Source organism: Rhinolophus sinicus, linkage group LG13 (genome assembly GCF_036562045.2).
Source record: "Rhinolophus sinicus isolate RSC01 linkage group LG13, ASM3656204v1, whole genome shotgun sequence".
Classification (NCBI taxonomy): domain Eukaryota; kingdom Metazoa; phylum Chordata; class Mammalia; order Chiroptera; family Rhinolophidae; genus Rhinolophus; species Rhinolophus sinicus.
The window spans coordinates 21889617-21912637 of record NC_133762.1 but is presented as its reverse complement, the minus strand read 5'-3'; the positions used below and the strand labels follow the sequence as shown (position 1 = coordinate 21912637).

At 42.7% G+C, this 23021-nt stretch overlaps 1 long non-coding RNA gene across 1 annotated transcript; it reads left to right on the top strand.

Moving 5' to 3' along the window:
* The first annotated feature begins 2492 nt into the window (after positions 1-2492).
* On the top strand, positions 2493-6446 carry LOC141568173 (uncharacterized). Its single transcript, XR_012491214.1, has 3 exons — positions 2493-2893; positions 3029-3138; positions 6215-6446. It is a non-coding gene; the product is annotated as an uncharacterized LOC141568173 (long non-coding RNA).
* The last annotated feature ends 16575 nt before the right edge of the window (positions 6447-23021 follow it).

Below are 23021 nucleotides of genomic sequence, written 5' to 3'. Positions count from 1 at the left end.
AGGTCCTCAGGCTGTATTTCTGCCAGACCATACACTTCCTGAATGACAACCTGTTGAGGAATTTTCAAGTCTCCTGTCTATGCTTTTCCAGCAAGTTCTTCTGGTGAACCCAAGCTTACTAAAGCATGATCCTCCATTTCTCTGGGTTCTAGATCATTGGGGTGCCTGTTCAAAGTGCAGAAACCCAGGGGGTAGGGCCCTTCCACCCGCATTTTTAACAGGGCTGTTTCTGGTGCATACTTGAACTTGCAAACTATTCCCCTAAACATAATTGAGTCCCTTAGTCACCCTTCCATTAACTATTGTCTGAGGCCGTGCTGTGCAGTGAACCATAAGAAGCATTGGGTGAGCACAAGTATGTAAAAGGTACCTTCTAGGCACCACACATACGTTGTCTGGGTTTGGACTGTAAATGCATCATCTGCCAACAGGATCACTCTGAGTTTTTAAAATCTCAGAGAAAAAAATGAAGTGTGTGTGTGTGTGTGTGTGTGTGTGTGTGTGTGTGTGTGCCAGCACACACAACTTGCGTTACAACTCTTTTGGTAACAGGTCACAAAATTCTAACCAGAGCAGGAATGTGTTGTTAAAGGATAATGTGTAATTGCAGACCCAAGGCAGCGAATCAACTGGGTCTCAGACGTCCAGACTGAGGGACTCACATGCTGTGCCAGCTCTCCCTCCAATAGCTACCTGGGTCTTTCTGTCTCTCTATGGGGGTCTGCTTCATTCCTTTCTCTTTCTCCTCCTCCTGCTTCTTTTTTTCTTCTTCTTCTTCTTCCTCCTCTCCCTCTTTTTCTTCCTCTTCCTCTCTATCTATCATCTATCTATCTATCTATCTATCTATCTATCATCTATTTATCTACCTATCATCTATCTGTGTATCCATCTGTATCTCTCTCTCTCTCTCTCTCTCTCTCCCCACAATGAACTTCTCTACTTCTGTGGTCCATAAGGAACCAGAGACGCCCCGTTCATTTCCTTACTGCGCCCTTCTACGCACATGCTGACTAACTCTCTCCTGCCACAGGCCCCCCGCATTTGCTTAGCCCTCTGCCTGGAATGCATGTTGCCTGGCAGCTTCTTTCTCCATTATTATAACTCAGTTCAAATACTGACTGACTCCTAAGAGAGGACCTCCCTAGCTAATACTTCCTGGGTACTTATCATATGCAGTTGTGGCTCACAAAATCCCTGAATATTTGACAATTGGCTCTCATTTAATTGCCCACGTCCTGTTCCATTGCTTATTTACTTCATAGCATTTATCCAAATCTGAATGTAATTGTGTTTATTTGTTTACCCGTGTAACTTCTGTCCTGTCACACTAAAATGGGAGCTCCGTGCAGTGGTGTGCTGGGGCTAGCTTATATGGGCTCATGACAGCCGACTGTCAAATAATCAGGAATTTTATGAGCCAGTTGTTAAACTGTTGGTAGCTTGAAATTGGTCATGGAAGGAATACTGATGCCGTGGAAATTGACAAATGCTACAAATCAGGACTTTTTAATATTTTCCCCGAGAGTTGGTCTACCATCACACCCCTGGTTCCATGAAAGCAGAGACCTCTTTCTTTGTGTATTGTTAACACCTAGATGCATTCAACACCAAATGTGTGCTGAATTAAAAGATGCATGACTTTTATTACTTTAGACAATTTCCTCTTTTTGTTCCAATCCCAATTTCTTAGGTAAATGATTTCTTTGCACAACTAGAATAAGGTGCTCATGCCTGAACAATTAACTGTGGTAAAGGTGGTGGGGTTATGTCCTCACTAGGGGCTGGTCCCCTGAGACCTCTCTGTGTTGATGGGGCCAGAGGTACCATTTCTGGAAAAGGCCCTGGGCAAACAAGCCAAAAGGACAACAAAGAAAAAAGAATAGAAGTGCTCATTACGTTTATCTCTCCCACTGGAGTAGGATCTTCTTGAGGCCAAAATGATGTCTTATTTAACTTCATAGCCCCACGTCTCACCAGTCACATTAGTGCAGAATGAATGAGATTTGTCTGGATTAAAATGTAATTTTATTTTCTCATTATGGAGTTTTGTACGAGTCAACTACGGACACAAATACATTCAGAAAATTACCCAAAGGCTTTCCCCCATGACCAGCAAAGCTCTTTAATAAAATGACTTGGGGACAAGGGGAGACCCCATTTGAATCCCTTCTTCAAAAGCTCCCTTGCTTTATTCAAGGAAACCAATAGAGGGAACAAACCCAGGGACATTCCTCTGTTGCCTGAACCATTAGGAGAATTCCTCAGGCCACATATCGCATGCCCTGATGAAAAGAATGAGCCTTGTTTGTTTGATAACTATATATATACATATCTATATCTATATCTATAGATATAGATATAGATAGATAGATACACACACACACACACACACACACATATATATATATATATATATATATATACACATACATATGTATATATATATATATGTATTTTAAGGAAGGCTCAGCTCACAGTGGCCCATGCAGGGATTGAACTGGCAACCTTGGTGTTACCAGCACCACGCTCTAACCGACTGAGCTAACCAGCCGCCCCTAATTTTAATTTTGCCATTGTCCAAATATGAAGTGACAACAAGTGCGATGCCATCTTTGACAATCCACCCCTTAGGTGAGGGATGTGGAATAGTAGTTAAAATCTAATTATCTCTTTCTTTCAAAGTGCTGTGTCTGTCAGTAGCTGCCTGACAGAAGAGCTATTCACCTTTTTCTCCAAAAAGTCTTTCCAGCAAGTGCTCTTGGTAAACCAATCTTGACAGAGTTTTGGAGGGCAGAGAGCTACGCGGACATGAAACGGCCTGAAATCAAGCATCCAGGCTCCTTTCACAGCTGCTCTTCTCATTCGTCACAAAGCCACAGCTAATTAAACAGAGGTAACTTTTCTCCTCCTTGCCCCATCAATCGCATTCCGGGCTTAGTCCGGAAGCAGGATTTTCTGTGAATTGTGGTCTACTGGAAGCATCTGTTAACGTGAAGGTATTTGAAAGTGTTCTCTTCCACGGCTCCAGAGCAGGTTGAAGCACTTCACAGAAATGACGACAACCTTGGGAGGACAGTTTTCTGAAATTCGCCTGCAAGAAACTGCCAGATGAAGATGGAGGGCCAGGTGGGCAACCTGGTAAGTGCCCCCGTGCCCTCCCAGGTCCCCGAAGATTAGCCACTGCTCTTTTGGTCCTGAGGCCATGGGGATTTGCCTCTGACTGCATTTTCAGGCGCATAACTGACAGTCAGGGATCATTTTAGGGGTGTGCTATAAATTCCAACTCAGAGAAAAGAGAATCACACTGTCGAATTACTGGTAAAGTTTGGTGGCTGGTGGCATGATTGAGAGCACACTCTTTCTGAATAAAGACTTGAAACTCCAGTCCTGAGTCAAATGCAAAAATAACGACGCCCATCAGTTAAGTTCTCTTAGGACAAAGGAGAGGGCCTGGTCAGGCCGTGCTGTTTTATTCTATTTCCTTCTCCACGCCTTGTGCTTCATACCCTTGTATTGCGCCAATGGAGACAAAAGCAGGCCCAGGGAAATGAGCCAACTTGAGTGGCTACCTCACCTGAGGGTAAAGGTCCCAGGATTACACCTGAAGAGACAGTGCAAAGGTTGGCCATGCTCAGTCTCAGTCACCAGGGTCAGCTTAGATTTGGCATTAGGCCAAGTTCACCCCGGTTACCCTCATGAATTACACTCACCTGTGTAACAGGAACCAGCAAAGAAGACTTTCACTGTGGGTCTCAACCCACTGCATATTTAGATTCACCTGAGAAGGTTTAAGAATTCCCCAGAAGGGGCCCCAGATCCCAGGGGTTTTATTCAGCTAGTCTGGGACCAACGTAGGCATTGCAACTTTTAAAGGTGCCACCACCAAGCTAGTGGCTCAAGATTGTCAGAACAGGAAGAAAATGTAGACTCCCGACGCTCACACTGAGACCACCCAGCCAAGGACGCTGACGGGAGGGGTGTCCACTTGTGCTGTGCTAAGTGTGGGCACCCTGCCTCCAAGCCAGCTCAGAGATCCTGCACACCCTCAAACCGAGACTGGGACACATGCACTCATGGCTTAGACACTTAGGACCGCAGGTCTGAGTAATGAGTGACGAGGTCCTGGTGGGAACCGTAGTGAGTGGATAAGCCACACTTTGTCCAAAGGAGTCAGAGGAGGCCCAGCTGCAGGCAGTCGTGCCAGGAGGAATTGGCCAGATTGTCCACTTTTTTAGGAAAAGCTAGGAATAGGGTTTCTCTGTGAAATCTCTCCGGTTTTCAATATTGGCTCAGTCTCCTTTTAAACACTAGGCAGGCTGAAAGAAATGTGTCAAGGGCCACATCAATCGTGGGACATCTCCTGGCCCACAGACCTCCAGGTGCAGTCACCTGAGCCACTCCTGAAAAGCTTCATCTTGGATCAGCTCATCAATGCCCCTTCTTGAGCATCTCACGCCAACATAAAACTCTGACAGTTGCCTAAAATTCCACCCATTACACACACATTTGACTATACTAAAAAGTGTTTGCCCTGAAAGTACTCTCAGACCTAGACGTGACTTAGTTCACTCCAATAAGAATGGAGGGAAATAGAATTACGCAGGAGAACAACAGCCAAGGGCAGGTGGTTTTGCCACCGGAAGCACCATGAGAAGGTGGATGTTGCTAAATGGTATCAGGGAGCATATGGGCACTGGATGCCTGAAGAGAGGCAGGTACGAGACTGACACATCAGAGAGAAAGAAATAACAATGATGCTGGGCTATGTAAATAAACATACGTCCGTCCCTGCCTTCCTGGAATTTACATCTTTGAGGAGAAGACAGACAATAAACAAATATAGACCATGTCGAGAGTGTGGGAGGGAAGTGTCACAGGATGTCATGTTGGTAAAGTGAGCGGGCATGGAGGTGTGCAGGTCGGTCTCCGTGAGCCATTGCCCAGACACCAGCCTTCGCCTGAAGTGCTGAGGCTTTGACACAGAGGAGTCTCATGATGTGACATATTTTGAAAGGATCACTCTGCATTGTTGTGCTGAGAATATGCTGAGGGGCCAGTAGTAAAAGCTGGGTGCCGAGCTGATATGCTGGTACCCTTTAGTCCAAGCGGCAGAGAATGTCCTCAAAGCTAAATGAGGTTTCTGCTGGCGGAATATTAGGACATGCAGGGTAGGGAGGCAGACACCTGGCACCCGGCTTAACCAGCTTCCATGCTACGGCACAGTTAATGCCTGTCTCCAGCCACATCCCGAAGCTCAGAGCTGAAAGGCATGGACATCCTGGCATCCAGCCTCTTCTTGAGGAAGAGAAATCCCTCGGCTCATGTTGTAAGGGTCCCAGGGTTGTGGAAGTCAGGACAGCCCAACAAGAGTGATGGCTTTTACCCCATAAACAGCCACCAAATGTTTGAGATATGGATAACAATTAAGTCCTAATTGGCAATAATGTAAAACCCTTTTGAATGGATGTGGTAAACACTGAAACAAACGAGTCACTACTTTTCAGAACTGAGTGGCAGTCCGTCAAAATGAAAAGCTAATTTCAGCCATAGAGGCAAACTCTGTATTTTAATCAAGTGTGACAGAGTGGGAACAATAAATTGGCGTTTAAGGTGAGGGCTATTTACTTCCCTCCTGCAATCGCTGTGATAAGTGGGTGGCACTGCCCCCTTGCAAAGTGAGAACAAGCTATGGCTTTGATCCAGAGCATAAGGACACACCTGGGGAACTGGCCAAAGGCACAGTGCAAAGACAGCTGAGGGCTGAAGGCAAATGACCCACCATCCTAGATGCCCTGTGCTATGAGGATAGCTGGTGCTACGTGGTCATCTTCACAATAGCTGGCTGAAGTAATTAATCAAAAATTTATACTGAGAAACATGAAAATAAAGGTGTGTGTATGTATGTGTGTACTCTACCCTGCCGTGACCCAGCATTAAAATCTAATTACTAAGGATCTAAAATATTAATATACTCAGTAATTTATTCAAGAATTATCAACCAGGTGCCAGTGGTGTCCAGAGTGTTGTTATAGGCACTAGAGTCATCAGTGAACATATAAAGCCTGTTCCCTGAGTAACGTGTATTCTATTGAAAATAATAACAACAAGATTTGGAGTCTTCCTCTGGCAGTTTGGACTGTTATAAGTGTGTTATTTGCCCTGACATGTGTTTCTCCACAGTGACCCATGGGTTAATCACTTTTACTATCTCCAGTTTACAGATGAGACTCCCAAGGCACAGAGAGGTTGAGTCCTGAGCCCAGAATCACACAGCTATGGCCGCTAGGACATCAGTGAGTCGGGCAATGTCCTTTTCGAGCTTCAAGTCCAGAGGGGAAGAAGCATTAAATGAGAAATTACAGGCTACTGTTACAAAGGAAAGGTATGGTGTTGGGGCGGGGGAAGGTAATAAGACCCAACCTAGCTTGAATTTTTTTTTTTTTAATTACAGCTATAACTCTAATAATATGGCCTCTCATAAACATGCATCTGTTTATTGTGAGGAACACAACTGGATTTTTTCATTGCTAACTCCAGCAGTCTAGAGTTCGAATTTCCTTTCTCCATATTCATTTTAACTTCCCAAATTCTAGTAAGGGTGGGCTGCACATGAGAGGGTGAGATGGACGTTTCCTAACACGTTCAATTTCTGGAATCAAATCGTGTATATAATTTATATATGTAGCGTTCTGAAGATTTCATACCTTCTGCAAGTCTCTCTCACCATATAAATTATGTATATGTTTTAATATTTCAATAAAGCCAGTAAGGTTCATGTTGCTCTGAATTGCTCATTCGAATATTCAAGAAAGAAAATCAGCTTGCAAAATATTTGCTTATTAATCTGAACACATTGAGGGGACTTTCTTAAGTGTCCAGGGTTTAAGGGTATAATTAAAAGATGAAAAGAGAAAGAAATGCTTTCAGTCCTTGAGTCTCAGGTGCTTACCAGATGACACAGTGCTCTGTTCTTGTGTGACTCCTGTTCTGAGTCTCAGCGGCGAAGGGGTATAGGAAGTTTTTAAAAATGCTGACTTCCTAATTAAGCTTTGTCAATTACCTGGCAAAGGAATTGTGAGCGTTCTCACTTTAAAGGGGACATTCACGACACAGTAAAAGCTCTCAGTTTCTAGATCCCATTTTCCAAAGGTGTCTGCAAATGGTCACTGTCACGCAGGGTCTCTGGTCCTACTCCCCGCATAAGAACGCAGGATATGGTGAGGCCAAAAAGGAACAACGGAGCCATAGATAGGGGAGTCATATCACTATATTCTTGATGGCGGTGGGTCGAGACACAAGAGCAAACATCTGCCAGTACCCCAACAAGGGGTCTTCCTGCACCCCAGACTCACTGGCGGCCCGGCGAGACACAGGAAGCAGAATCAACACGATCCACAATTCACAATCCACTTGCTAACCACACCTGCTAGCCGCAAGCCGCAGTCCGCTTCTCTGCCAACCAACCCACAACAACCCTTGCCAGTGTAGCCACGGCAGTTATATCAGTGGCTAATGGCTAACCGGTAACAGCTGATGGCCAATTAGTCACAGCTAATGGCCTTCTATTACCCGTGCCAGCACCTTTCCAAGTGAGGTCGAGAGCCTGGAACCTGCTCTGAGACTGTGTGGCCACAGTTGTTTAAGCGCCACCCACAATGCATAAAGCCAGAGAGTTCATTCTGTGGGGTCATCAACACATTTGACAAGTTACTCATCCTCTCCCGTGCCTCAATTTCCTCGACTATTCATAGGGATGATAATTGTATCCATCTATAAAGCCAATAGAGAGTCCAGTTAGTCAGTATCGGAGCACCTAGAACAGCACCAGCACACAGGAAGTATATGTTGCTATGTATTCATTTCAGGTGTATCTACTGGACACCCTCCATACTCTCTCCTGTCTAAGAGGATACAGCAGCCAAAGAGACAGGTCTCTATTCATCACCCTATGTTCTTATAGGCAAACAATAAACAAACAACATGATTTCAGCTTCCATTAATGATCATAAAGAAAATAAAAAGTGTCGATGGGAGAGGATGCTTCCTCAGGCTCCATTCGATCAGGGGAATCACAGAAGCCGCTCTGTGAAGGTGACCTTGGAGAGGAGATTGAGTGATGGAGAAGGGTCTGGTCAGGGGAAGAACTGGAAAGAAGTGATCCGCACACAGAGGCCCCGGAATGTGTCAGCTTGTTAGAGGGACAGAGAAGCTCACTGATCGATCTGTGGGGAGAAGGGTTAGAGACGAAGCCCCAGAGGGGACCTGGGACCAGGCACAGTTATGCACACTGGTCAGAAGTTGCTCTCTGTGCCAACCACACCGGGAAGCCATTGGAATCATGCAAGCTTGGAAATCACATCCTTTAACGTTAAAAGACATCTCTGCTGTTATGAGCCATTTATCCAGGCCACCAGAAGCGAGCACACCTTTCCCAGACACAGAGGGGAGAGAGTTTGAGGGACTTACCTTGAACGAGAATCTCCCAGGAGTCAGAGCTCTAGGAAAGCTCCGGAGGATGAAGTCCAACATCACTATTTCGTCGACAAGGAAACAGCACACCTCCCCCTACATCAAGCTCAGATTTGAGAGACATGCTGATTGCTTTGCGCGTGCAGGTGCTAAAGGAATTCAAGATGAGGCCTGAACGCATGAGCTGCACCTGTGCTCCAGACACAGGACCCTCACCAGGTTCCTTACCTATTACCCCGCTGAAACAAACAGCCCTCTTTTTCCTGAGTGTCTGAAAATATTCCTCCAGCCTGCCATCATTACTCACCGCCAGGCGGGGCCGGCAGACACAGACTATGGGCAGACACCTTTGGGGACAGGAGTAGGGCGAGGACATCAGGGGACACACTCCCCTAAAGAAGTGTGTGCCTTAGGGACCCAGCCAGCACAATTGCATGCCTGTTCTGGCTGCATTTGGGCAGGAGGTCCTAAACTTCTGTTGTGCCTTCCCTAAAAAGGACATGGGTCTTGGGGTGAGAGAAAAAAATCAAAATGCACCCCCGCTTTCTGCTGCTGCACTGCACCTCGGAAACCGGATCTCAGCAGATGGGAGTTAAAAAGACGCACAAGTGCCTGGGGCGCCTCTTAATTTGTTAACGTGGTTCCATTTGTTTCCCTTTTTAATGGTTCACTTAGCCAGACATGGAACTAGAAAGAAAAAAAAAGTCAATCTTAGGAGATGCCCAAACTCTTTTGAAAAGAATTTTGGATTAAGGTGGTTAAGACAGAAACAAGTTTGGGATGGGTTTTACTATTTAATTTACACCGTCTGAAGAATGATGTCAATTTAGTGCTGGAGTCCCCAGCCGGCAAATTAAGTGCATGGTTTGGGCACCAGCAAAGGCAGAGGCGTTAATGTGTGTGTGTTTTTTGGTGGGGGGGAGGAGGTCAGTTAAGAAATTGGTATTTTCCACGTTAGAAAGTCTCAATAATTGTGGGGAGAAACAAATTTGTTGGACATCCATTCATGTTTGTGTTATTTAGTGACAATTTTGACTTCACATGAAGTAGGAACTTAGGTCATAATCTTTCTGATGTTAAGCGTGTCTAAAAGGCTTATTTTCTAATGGTTGTTACAGGAGACGACAAGATGATGTATGAAAAGTGCCTTGGTTTATTCCAAAGACCTTGGCTGATAAACAGTAGCGCCCCTCCCTCTCTCCCGTTCTCCCTCCAAGCTCGTCCACCTATAGCATTACCCAGTGCCTTTCAGGTACTTTTCATCTTATAGATTTAAATAAGTTGGGGAGGCCATTATTTGATTTGATTTTCACAACAAGCCTGTAAAGAAACTTCGGCTAAGAGGCTCTTGAATCATTGCTTTGCTAATGGCACGTGAGAGTCATTTTTTAAATACAAGCTAAACTGCTTTCTCCTCCACTATAGGTTTCAAAAAAGGGGGGTGGGGTTTGGGGCATAGGAACGTGTGAGTTTATGTACAATTAATACAAGCGATAAGACAAACCTCATCAACGCTTCCTGTGATAGTTTTGTGACACATTTCCCCTAAAACACATTTTGTAACTCGAGAGTTAACACAAGTCTTGAGGATAAAGGCTGGGGTCCTAAATTAAAATTAAGAAAGTCTGTATAGTCTAAGAATTTCATGGCTCCAAAAAGGTATATCTTCTTCACACTGAATATGAGAAAACATGGAGAGATCATCTAGCTTTTGAAAAAAAACAAAAAAAAAAAACTGATCATAATCAAATTTAATTTTATGTGGTCCCATTGCTCCATATTTCCCTCATGAGTTTTAAATATTCTGAATCCTCTCTCTTGCTTCTAGAGAAAAATGCTGCACATCATAGCACCTGAGTAAAAAGGTGTCTTTAGGTCCTTAGGAATGTTTCCTCTCTTTGCAAAAACCCTTCCCTAACGTATGATTCCTTTCATCAAGGCTGGGCCCAGAGACACATGAAGATGAAGATGGGGCAAGCTAGAAATAGAGATCTAGCTCACATTACCCTTCTCAAAAAGGAGACTTAACTTTCTGACTCCACAATAGGATGCAAAAGCATTAGGGACCTTGTTACATGAACAGGTTTAGGTGATTTGCCCAAAATCTCATAGCTAGAAAATTATTGGGAGGGCATATGAACTCTGCTCCTTCAACTCCCAGAGCTTTTTCAGCCACAATATACCATGAAATAGTCCTATTTACATTGGATCCAACGAGAGATATTTTGAAAGGGGAAGGGAAGTGTTCAGTTTTTCAAGCTGACATGATCTAGATACTGACCTTGAAAATCATGACAGACCGAAGTAGAAAGCCCCATCCCCACCCTCTGTCACGCTTCACTAAGTCACATTGAAGTGTAGGCATTCCTTGCTCCAATTTTCTCTCCTTTGTCAAGTCTGCTCCTCCCCAGTGAATCTTCATTGGGTGGTTTACACACCCATTTCTTTTTTATTTATTCAAACAAATATATAAGTGCTCACAAAAACTAGATGCTCTTCTGGGAATAGAGGCTAAAGAGCTAAGACACACAATGGCCCTGCCTTCTGGAGCTTATACCCTATTGTGAAAAGGGAGAGAAGTGTGAAGCAAATGAGAAAGCAAACAGCCAGCACGTCCTGGGACAGAGGCCAGAGGGGTCACATGATCAGGAAGCAGCGCTTTCCGGCAGCGCATAGAAAGCCCTTCAGGGTAAACACTCCTCTTCCCTGTTACCTGCTTCCTTTTTTCCATCTTTTCTTACCTATCTTCAGAGTAGCAAGACCCAGAGCAGCGATATTATAAAGACAAAAGGGGAAAAAAAAAAAAAAAAAAAGAAAGAGCCTCAGAACTCTTTAATCAAACAAAATGAAATCCTGAGTTTAAATAAACACACCGGATAAAGACAGAACTACTCCGACTGATTACAGAGTGGGGAACCCACGGTCTACTCCGTTCGTTGTTTCCATTTTGCACTAGCTCTTTGGTGGTGGTGTGGTTCTGAGGTCCATGGAACCATGGAGGCTCTGGAGAACCAAGTTGGAAACCACGGATGGCCTTGGTTAGGGTGTAGGTCTAGTCTAGGGAAAAGAGCAAAAACGTCTGGTCAACTTGTCTGTAGGAGAGACCTTTGGCCAGTGTACCCAAAGAGCCAATGTGGCTCAGTCTCACGTTCCAGGGTCAGAACTTCTCGGTAAGGATATGGGCTGTGCGTTTTCCCCAGAGCCTCCCTTTCCGTGTCCTTCTTCAATGACGGGAGAGCTGTTGGTCACTGGCCCAGAATTTCGGGACTCAGTAGTCTACCCAAATAGATTTTGTCTCTGCGTGACTGTTGTAATTGGTGTTACATTCAAATAGTTACTCATTCTAAAATTTTCAACATGAATGAAAGACCTACAAAACATGCCTGCATTGTATTGATGTTGGTGTATTCTCAATAGGTTTTTGATAAATCAAGAGGACTCTTTGATGATTTCTGTGTCTACAGGACTAATAGCTCTTTGGGAGAGATAGTAACATAATGAAAACAAAAAGGTAACCTGTGGGAAATGAAGCAATTTGACATTTTAATGTTGGCTAAATTTTATCAATTCTTTCTTCATTGTATTATTCCACCTACCTTTCTCCTCAAGAGAACGATTTCTAAGAACTGAATTTTAGAATCTGATAAACCTCATTAAATCCCTCCAGAGCTTTACCACCTGCCAGCTTGGTGACCCAGAGCAAAAAATTTAACTTCCCTTTGCTTAGTTTTCCTAACTGAAATGGGATAATACTATCAGCTTCACAGGGTTTTGGGCATTGGATTGAATGAGATAACGTGTGCTAAGACCTTGAGCCGGGGTCTGGCACAGAATGAGTGTTCAATAAATGACACCTATTATTATATGTAGTATGTCTAGTGTACCTTTTTATTTTTAATCATAACACTTCCTGGCACAGGACTTCATCTATAGTCTGTGCTCTAAAACTGATCAATTATTTTTGGTTAATAATCGTTAAGTTAAATACTCACATTTGAAAAAGCCAAGTGCCATGACCCAGCCTTGTATCTACCAGGCATTTTCTCATGAATCGTCTCTTTTAATCCTACACCCAGTCCCATGAGGTTTATCAAAGCGGACCACAGACTGGGAGTAAGATTGTGTGATTGACAGCTGGAGGCAGGCTACATAACTTTAAAGCCTAACCTTCTTCCTACTAGCTGCTTGGCTTTGGGAAATTACTTCGCTTGTCAAGTTCAACTTTCCTCAAAGGGTTCTAATCAAAACTGAAAGATAGAACGCATGTAAACATACGAGATCTGACAATTATGTTCGTGAACTTGTTGCAACGATGTTGCTAACCTTTTTTGATATCAGAGAAATTATTCATTATGAATTTGTACAACTAGACAAACAGTTAACCAAGTTACTATTTGGAAGTGCTGAAAAAGCTGTGTGAAAAAGTTAGACGACCTGAACTTTTCACCAACAATTCATGGCTCTTGCATCCTGACAATGCACCAGCTCACACGGCACTGTCTATGAGGGAGTTTTTAGCCAGTAAACAAATAACTAATAACTGTATTGGAACACCCTCCCTACTCACCTGATCTGGCCCCCAGTGACTTCTTTCTTTACCCAAAGATAAAGGAAATATTGAAAGGAAGACATTCAGATGACATTCAGGACATCAAGGGTAATACGATGACAGCTCTGATGGCCATTCTAGAAAGAGTTCCAAAATTCCTTTGAAGGGTGGATTAGGCACTGGCATCGGTGCATAGCTTCCCAAGGGGAGTACTTCGAAGGTGACTGTAGTGATATTCAGCAATGAGGTAGGTAGCACTTTTTCTAGGATGAGTTCGTGAACTTAATTGTCCGACCGTGTATCACATAGTGCCTGGTATGTAAAAAGCATGCAATTTATGTTGTCTCCTATTACAGTACAAGTTCTTTTAATCAATCTCCACTTAATTGACTGGACAACATCCATTGTCTCAGTAAACCACAGTGATAAATGTTGACTAGTCCCCGGGTCTTTCCTTTGCCCGCACACCTGTGCTTCCACTGGGTAAATTCTGTGTCCAAGATCAATTGTAATTGTGTATACTGTTTGTTCCTGTTACTGAAAGCATAAAAATTTAGTTAAGCTTTACATAAATTGGTAGATATTAATGAAAAAGAATTTGTCTGTGAAACTAAAGAAGTATTTGGAGATGATGGAAAGGTAATTGAACTATGAGTGAAAAAGTCAGATAAAATGGGAAAATCATGAAAACATCTAAAAGTAGTCTACACACATTGCTCCACAACATTTTTTTTTTTTATTTCACTTTAATTAAAGAAGGAAACTGGAAACTATCGACATATGTTAAGGGTATGGCTTATATAAGAAAGATACAGAACTCCAATACTCAAAGAAAAAGCGCTTGTCCTACAGTAAGACTGGCTGATGAATGAAAGTTACATGTTTTCATTTAAAATCACTTCTACTATATTAGCTTCTATTTTCATTTCATAGATATAAATGTGGTCGGCAGAATAATGGCCACCCCAACACATCCATGTCCTAATTCCCAGAAAACATGAATACATAGCTTTCTATGGCTAGATTGCAGATTGAATTGCTAATCAGTGGCTGTTGAGATGGAGAGACAATCCCAGATTATCTATTTGGGCCTAATGTCATCACAAGGGTCCTAAAAAGTGGCAGAGGGAGGCAGAAGAGGAGGCCAGAGTAATGGAACGGGGAACGGGTTCACCCAGCTATTGCCGGCCGTGACGATGGAGTAAGACGCATGAGCCAAGGAAGGCGGTCGGTCTCTAGAAGCTGGAAGACAAGGAAGTGGATTCTCCCCTAGAACCTCCAGAAAGAACACAGATTTGACGGCATCTTAATTTTAGCCTAATGAGACCTGCGTCAAACTTCTGAACTTATAGAACTATAAGACGATACATTTACGTTGTTTTCAGACACTAAGTTTGTGGCAATTTGTTATAGCAGCACTAAGAAACCAATACAGATGCACTAAGGCCCAGAAGGTTTAACAACTTGGCCAAGGTCATACGGACACACCCAGTCTTCCGACTTCAATACAGGATTTTCTCTACTCTTGTCTAGTTCCTTGTTACACATAAAATTGAAAATTGACTTAAAAACATAGGTATCTTAGCATGCCAAATCACGTGATCACTGAGAATGAAGCAGTCACTATTGAATAACTGCTTATTTTTGTCCTAAACTACTGTCATGCGGGGTGTCAGGCGGGGTCTCAGCTCCCGCTCCCCACATAAGAATGCAGGATATCGTGAGGCCAAAAAGGAACACCCACGGAGCCATAGGTAGGGGAGTCACACCACTATATTCTCGCTTGCTAGCTCAGCCACCATCTTCTTGCTAGCCCCCATTTTCTGCTGGCGTAGCCACAGCAGTTATATTAGTGGCTAATGGCTCACTGGTTACAGCTGACGGCCAACTAGCCATAGCTGATGACCATGCAGTCACAGTTGATGGCCATTTACTACCTGAGCCAGCACCTTTCCACGTGAGGCTGAGAGCCTGGAAACTGCACTCCTGGCTCTGTCCCCACAACTACCAATCCCGAAATGCTTATGTTTCAGGGCTATTAAGGGCGTTACATACAGAACTATTTTTAATCCTGAACTTATCTGTACCATGCACATGTTATCCTCTGGTGAAGAATAAAGCTCAGAGGGTTTCAGGAACTTGCCCAGAGTTGCCCATCAAATGGCAGCTCAAGCTCAGGTCCACCCAACTCAAAAACCTGCGACATGAAGCCCTGTTGCAATTTTGCATGCTCTGCATTCCTCTCTCTACTCCTCCTTCCCTGTCAAAAACCATCGGCATCATCAGGAAACTTTCTCCATCCCTGTCTCTCTACAAGTGGGTTAACACCTTACAGCATGAATAGCCCCTAGCAGAAATGTAAAAGGTTGCCCTGGAGGGAGCCAGAATTTAGATGCAGGTGGGAAGACCAAGGTAAATAAAGCATCACCTTGGCAGAGAACCCTCCCTTTGTAGAAGTTGAGTGCTCAGAGCCTCATTTTGGACCATGGTGCCTCCTGCTCAACACAGGGTAAGTGGCTTTCTTATATCCTCTTAAAGGAATGGGAAATACTGAATGAACTGATCTAAGAGCCCGCACACTAAGTATAAACTATTTGCCGCCTGTTGTTTTGACACTGAATTGTATGCACCTTTTAAGCATTGAGGTCTCCAAAGCCTCTCCCCGCTTTAAAGTTCTTTTTATCCACAGTCCTGCTTATTCCTTTAGATCTCACAGCCTTCTTACAAGACGAATATATTACTCATTTATCATATGGTGTTTAAATACCCTCTGTTTGATTTTTCTGCTAATCTTACCTTAACCTCCTCCCCTGAAGTATTACCTTTGCATTTCTTCAATCATGCATAAAACTAAAGGGGGAGAATTTAAATTTCCACCGTTTCATTGAGAAATAATATTTTTTCAAACACTAATATTAGCAAGAGGATTAATTTCCCAAAGCTGGAAATAATGGAATTTTTATTAATATTTAGTATTTACTGGGCACCAGACAAATATACAATTCGGCACTAACTTCCACTGAGCTACACTCTATCCTCCTGGGTGTTTCCAATTTAATGATGTTGTGATCAAATTTTCTTCCATGTCAATGTATTAATCACACTTGGAACGCAGCCAAGTATTAGCTCCAAAATCTACTCTAAGGGGCCGAATTCTTTAATCCTGGCACAAAAAAAAAAAAAAAAGTTTGTTTTGTTTTTTAGAAAGAGAAGCTGTGAAATAAGTTATATAAGGAAAACAATTTTCTTTTTGTAAGTTGAATTACAAAATACACGTTACTTTAAAATTCTGAGTTCTAGTCTTTTAATCAACAGGTCTTTCTTATCTGCACCACTATTTCTTCATCTGCTTTCTTTAAAGGCTCTTCTCCATATCCTCTGGAGCAAACCTCAGAGTGCAGACATTTATTTTCTCTAATGCTTTGCCAGTCTGTGTTTGCAGCAAAAAAGCAAATATTTATCCACTTGTTATATTTTCCCTCTTATCTCCCCAGGCCACTGCCACCCTCCCACCATTTATGTCCCTTGTGCCTTAGGAAAGCCCAACGTTTCCAGTGTGTTTATCACCAGGTGTTGTATCAACATTACAAAGCAGTACCTGGTTTTCCCATCAGAAAGTGTCCTGTGTCACATCCTGGCTTGTGCAATGAGGCTGCATGTGCTACACATTTCAACTTGTTCTCATATTAAATCTTCCTCATTTCTGAAAGCCATGTTCACTAGCCTGGAAAGATACTATTTATGGTTTCTAGTACTGCAAAACATTAAATTCCAAAGAGCTGAAGAATTACCCATCAGCCACTCTTTTCTTAATTTACAAATTAAAAAAACTGAGCCAGAATGATGCTTTCCATTCTTTCTTTCTTCATTTCCTTTCTTTCTTCCCTCCTCCCTCCCTCCCTCCCTTCCTTCTTTTCCTTCCTTCCTCCCTTGCTTTCTTTCCCCCTCCCTCCCTCCCTCCCTCCCTCCCTCCCTCCCTCCCTCCCTCCCTCTCTCCATTCCAGAAACATCTACGTGCCAAGCACAGTTCCAAGTGCTAAAGACCCAGCAGTGTCCAAGGCAGACCTTCCCTTGCCCTCATAGGACTTACGTTCTGGGAGAAGAGACCGCCAGAAAGCAGTGCGTTAAGAATTCCTTTACAACTGTGATGAATGCTGCCCGGGAGAAGGAGAGAGAGAATGAGAGAAAATGATAAAGGGGTCGCTGGTACAAACTCTCAGGGGCAATTTGCTGACCTGTAGTGAAGCCCTCAACATGTTCGTTCCTTTCATTCTAGACCTGGCACTACTGAAAAATGTCTCCTAAGGAAACAGAGATGCACTCAAGCATGTGTTCACAGGGGCAAACACTGCAGTGCTATTTACCATAGCAAAGAAACTGAATAGCCATCATGCCTTGTGAGGTTAGATTATCTGAGTTAGCATGTACTTGTCCAAAATCACGCCCTAGGAGAAGGCTCATTGGTCTGTTGAAATGTTAACAATACTAAGTGACTAAAAAGACAGGCTATACAACAGTATGCATAATGTGATCCTGTTGCATATAAAATACAAAATGGAGAAAGGGATACAGATAACCCAAAGTCAGAAGGGGGCCCAACAGCATCTTGCCATAACTTGTCGTCAGGGTGTGAGATTATGGGTGAGCCACCGCTTCAAGATTTTTCAGTTGTCTGAATTTTCTTAAATGAGTCTGTGTTACTTGTGTAATAGAGCCATTTAATATTAATTGTTTAAATGTATGTGCTGAAGCATTGTCTCTATCGCCAGTCGATGCGGCATGCATTCGTTAAATGTCTGTTTAACAAATTCAAGATATTCAAGAGAGGAAAGTTTAAAGAGAAGTGTGTGTGTGTGTGTGTGTGTGTGTGTGTGTGTGTGTGTAAATAGTTTAATTCTAGTTCAAGGCTTCTGATGTTTTGTAATGATCATATGAAACAACTTCGTTCTATAGGAATTTTTCAAATGCCTCGTCATGATGTACACACACTGTGTAAATGCTAAAGTGGGGAAATAAAGATTAGTTGTGGAAAACACACAAATTCCAGATTGGAAATGTGGGAAATAATGACAAGAACGGCTCATGACATTGAACAGCCCTTGTAAATGCAAATTCACTGTCAAGTTCTTTCATATGTATTATTCCAAACACTCTCTGCCAGATATAAACTCCTTGGGATCCTAACTTTGTGTTCGCCCCCTACAATTCCAATAAAGAACTACTCAGGGTTCAGTTGAAATTCTGTCTTCAAATAACGGCTGCCGCCTTTCCATCAACCAACCTTCCAGGGAATTCTGTGGCGTGCATTAGATGGTGAAAAATTCCTGAAATTTCTTGTGTATGTTAATTTCTTTGATTTGACAGTAAAACCTATTAACAGAAGGAAATTCTAGCTGAGGTGGAATAAAAGGGGTGAGTTGTGTAGATTGGAGATTCAGGGCACGGGGAGAAAGGAAGGAGGCCTGTTGTGAGAACTTATCGTGAAGTCCTCGTTGTCTCAGTCTGCGGAAGCTCAACGGCTTTCATCTCCCCCAAGTGAGCATGTGTTTTTAGATCTGCGTCCCTGGAATCCATCCTTGGGAGAAAACAAAATAATTAAAGATGATATTCTCCTCACGCTGTGTTTCTGCTTAACAAAATGCGTGATAATCCTGGGCTTTTATCTGAGAACAGAGATCACCGCGGGTCTCACTCACACTGCACACGTGGTCCAGCTGGGTGTGTTTTTTTGCCGCCCGCATCCGTCTATCTATACCCTGTGTCTCAATACCCACAAATTATGTTGACGACACGGTAAAATTTCTTTCTAAAAGGTTTGAAATACCAAACACCTTATACAAGACTCAATCGCCTGCATTACCATCACAATCAAACAATTATCTCAACACACCTTGATGCTTTCCACAAATCTTTTCAAATATGTGCTAAATAGTTTCCATGATGCTGCCTTCAATCCACAAGATTATGCAGTGTTTCTGCAATGTTACCTATTAGCTGCATCTTTCTCCTTAAATTCTAAAGAATAAATTCAACCCAGATCTCTGAATCATCCTGTTACACTAATTGTCATGGGGGGAAGGAGAAGGGTCTACTTTCTCAGGACTGGGCTGGCTCTCCAAGTATACATTGGAGGCGTTCAAACTCATGTTATGGTCCTAAGCACCCTTTTTCATCACCATTTATATATTTGCCCCAAAATCGCATGAGATGAGACACCTCATTACAAGCTTTGACCGGGCGTGGCTGGGGTAGGAGAGTCTAGTAGGGCCTGGAAGTTGGAGTCAGACCTCAGGCCTCAGTTTAGGTGCTGACAAGTAAGTCTGAACCCCAAAGCCCATGCCCAAGAAGAGTGATAATGGTCTCAGTTGAATCTGAAAGAGAACAAGCAGTAAATGTAATACTGCAACAGTTCCTACAGTGTTAGTATATGAAGAAGACCACATGAGCGTAAAGCTCGCACACACGGTCAAGTTCAATCCATATTACATCGTCATCATCATCGTCATCCTCATCATCATCATTATTATTATTACTATTATTATTCGTGTACTACAATCATCCAATTTCCCAGGTAAGAAATGTAAAGCTCACTCTTCTTATTTCCTTGCCTGTACTCTTTCCAAAACATCCATCACCTCTCGGTGAAAAATATATATTGTATGTGTTAGTCACACGTGTGCTTGTACATGTATGTCAGTCACACATACGCCTTCATATGACATTTCTCGCCTCCCTCTATGTTATTTACAAGCAAAGCTGCCGTATAACTTAAGGTTTATGGTTTTCTCCTATCGATCTTCTTTACATGATAGGTGTGTCTTTACTGTTTGCTGAGCACTGTTCTCAACACTCACCTTGTAATAAAGCTCATCTAATCCTCATAGAAATTGCACGAAGAAGGTACGAGAATCCGTATTTTACACATCAAGGAACAAAAGCATAACGAGGTAATTAGCCAAAGGACTGCTGTTCAGTGACAGGACTCAGGTCATCTGGCTCCAAAGCTTCTGCTCTTCCATTCTCCACAGCCTGCCTGTGACACCAAAATCAGAAAATTCTACAATCAAAATGAAAATCAAAAACTCTAAAGTACATTGACACCGTTAGGAAGTGAACCTGCAAAAGATGCTCCTGCTTCCTGAATGACTTTGGAATGTCCTCGTGGATGTCCCTGTGGGTGACAAACTTGTTCATAATCTTCTGAGCCCAGAATCTAACTGAATGTTACATACAGACCTCAAATTCCTTTTTCACAGTTTTAAACACTCAATTTTCTAGGCGCGCCGTCTTTGTAAATTAATGTACATTTTCACTTTGATTTTTAACTGTACTTTGGTATTCAGTCCCCATTTTGGAAAATCTCAACATTTTCCACATGCAACAAAAACCAAAACAATACACCTGCCTCAGTTGTGTACTTGGGTATAAACAGCCAATTGTATATGTAAGTGCAAACATTTGACTATTACATTTTTGTCTTCCAGCCTGGTCAAACCTAAACATTCCTGTATTGAAATAATACACATTATATTGTCATTGTTATAAATCACAGCAGTTTTCCCTTATTTCTCATTTAGATTATGATTAACACATTATATTTTTAAATGCTATAAATTTTACTTTGTTAGAGTAAATGACATAGTATGAACTGTTTGTTATGAAACCTGACATTGGTTTGGATAGAGTTACGAACCATCAGTAGAGTAAAAACATAATAAGGAATATCAACGAACACCAATGTTTCATGCATTTCCATGCATTTCCATGTATTTCTCTAATAATCCCGCACAAGAATGGTAGTTACAGCAGGAAGCTTGTGTGTGAATTCCTGCTACTAAAAGAATAAAATGATTTCAGGGCTATCCCAGGTGTCACCAGAAATCAGACCGGCATCAATGTAACACGCGTTCACTTGGTGCCTTCTAAGCACGAGGCGCTTTTCGGAGCAGTAAACAGAATCCATTTTCCTCACCTTCAGATCCCACCTGCCTGGGGTCCAACCAGACTTTGAAGATCTCAGCACAGAGCAGGTACGTGAAATGAAGGGTCCTCGATTTGGCGTTGAAAATTGGGCATCAATTCCATTCTCCCTGCAACAAGGTTTTCTCGTTAAAATATTTTTCTTTTGTAAATATTTATCCACAAATGTGTGTCCTTTGTCCCCCCTTTTTCTAGGAAAGCTCTGTGTGTGTACGTACTTAGCTATGTCATACATATTTTTGATGTGTGGCAGCGTCCAGGATGTCAAACATTACAGGTGGCAAACCTCGAGTCCCATACAGGTTTTAAGACATTGGAGGTCATTTACTAAATTATTGACAATGATATCGTTTGAAAGACTTGCGAGGTAAAAGTGCACATTTAAGGAGAAACACGGTTTCTGTGGAGACTCTGAGGCTCTGACCTGTCAGTTCTTACGCGACCTTCTCTTCACAGAATACCCTTTGAAACCAACAGGAATTCTGCTGACTAAGGACCATGTCTCCAGTGGTAGTGTGTGAGCCGCGGGTACCTGACTTCTCACAGAAGGACCCCACGCCACCTGTGTCCTAGAGTCAGGCATCTTTCTTCCCCTTCTAACATGTGACTGATGGAACATTCTTTTTCAAACGAAATGGCAAAAGAGTACAAATTCAAACTCAGTGGGCCTTCCAAAGTTAGATTATTAAAAATAACCACCCTTTATCCACGTATAAGCATTGGTGCGATTAACAAGCGGGAGCAAATATTAGGTCTTGGGACCATTTGATGGGTAATTTCCTGTGTCTCCTGGACTGGACTAAGGGATGCCCAGGTAGCTGGTAAAACATCATTGTGTGTCTGGGAGGGTGTTTCCAGAAGAGATTAGCATTTGATTCTATGGACTGAGCAAAGAGATGGCCCTCACCAATGTGGGTGGGGATCAACAAGTGGGTGGGGGGCCTAAATGGAACAAAATGGTGAAGGAAGGGTGAATTCTCGCTTCTTGAGCTGGAATATCCATCTTTTTCTGCCCTTGGACATTGGTGTTCCTGGTTCTTGGACCTTCAGACTCTAGGACTAGTAGCCCCTTGTTTCTCAGGCCTTTGAACTCGGACTGAATTATACCACTGGCTCTCTTGGTTTTCCAGCTTGCAGACGGCACATTATGGAACTTCTCAGCTTCCATAACTGCACAAACCAATTGCTATCATTAATCTTTTATAGCCATACATTTATATCGATATCATCTATATCTGTCCCTATACCTATACCATCTATTATATTGGTTCTGCTTCCCTGGAGAACCCTGACTAATACCACCATCCGACAAAAATATATCTGACAGTGCTTTCTGATTTCTTACCTAAAACAGCTACTGTCTCGACCCCAACACTGTAACACCTCATCCGGCTTTGCGTGTTATAGTACTTACACCTCTCCATTTTTATATGAAAGACTTGTCTATTTTCACCCCACATCCACGCCCCACAATATCAGGTTTCTGACAACATGAATTTTGTCTATTATGTTAATTTCTGTATGTCTAATGCCTACCCACAATGTCTAATATAGAACCATATGTATTTGGTGAACAAGTGACCAAATGTCACCTTATTGTACAGATTCATGATTTTTAAGAGGAAGGGTAATTGTAAAGTAAGAGGGGAATGTGCAGATAAATAGAATTTGTGGTTATATCTTCTGAGATGGTGGTCCTAGGTCACCAAGTGCCAAATAGAAACCTACATCTTTTGGAACTTGTTAAGATTCCCAGTGTCCTCATAACCTACGGGGGCTGATTAAAATCAGTGCTCCTTACACCTATGGTTTTGGATTTTTTTTTTAACTAGAAATAGAATGTAAAGCAGTTTTCCTTTCAGCCTCCCATACCTACTCTTTGATTCTAGAGACAGGACTTCTCAGAAGTGGGTCACCTAAGAATGAGGATCTTCTTGGACTGATCTTAGAGATGAGGCAGTTTCAGAGACCTCACGGTTCTTCACTAGAAGGCTGGTAGGTCCAACAAGGTCTCAGGGATAAT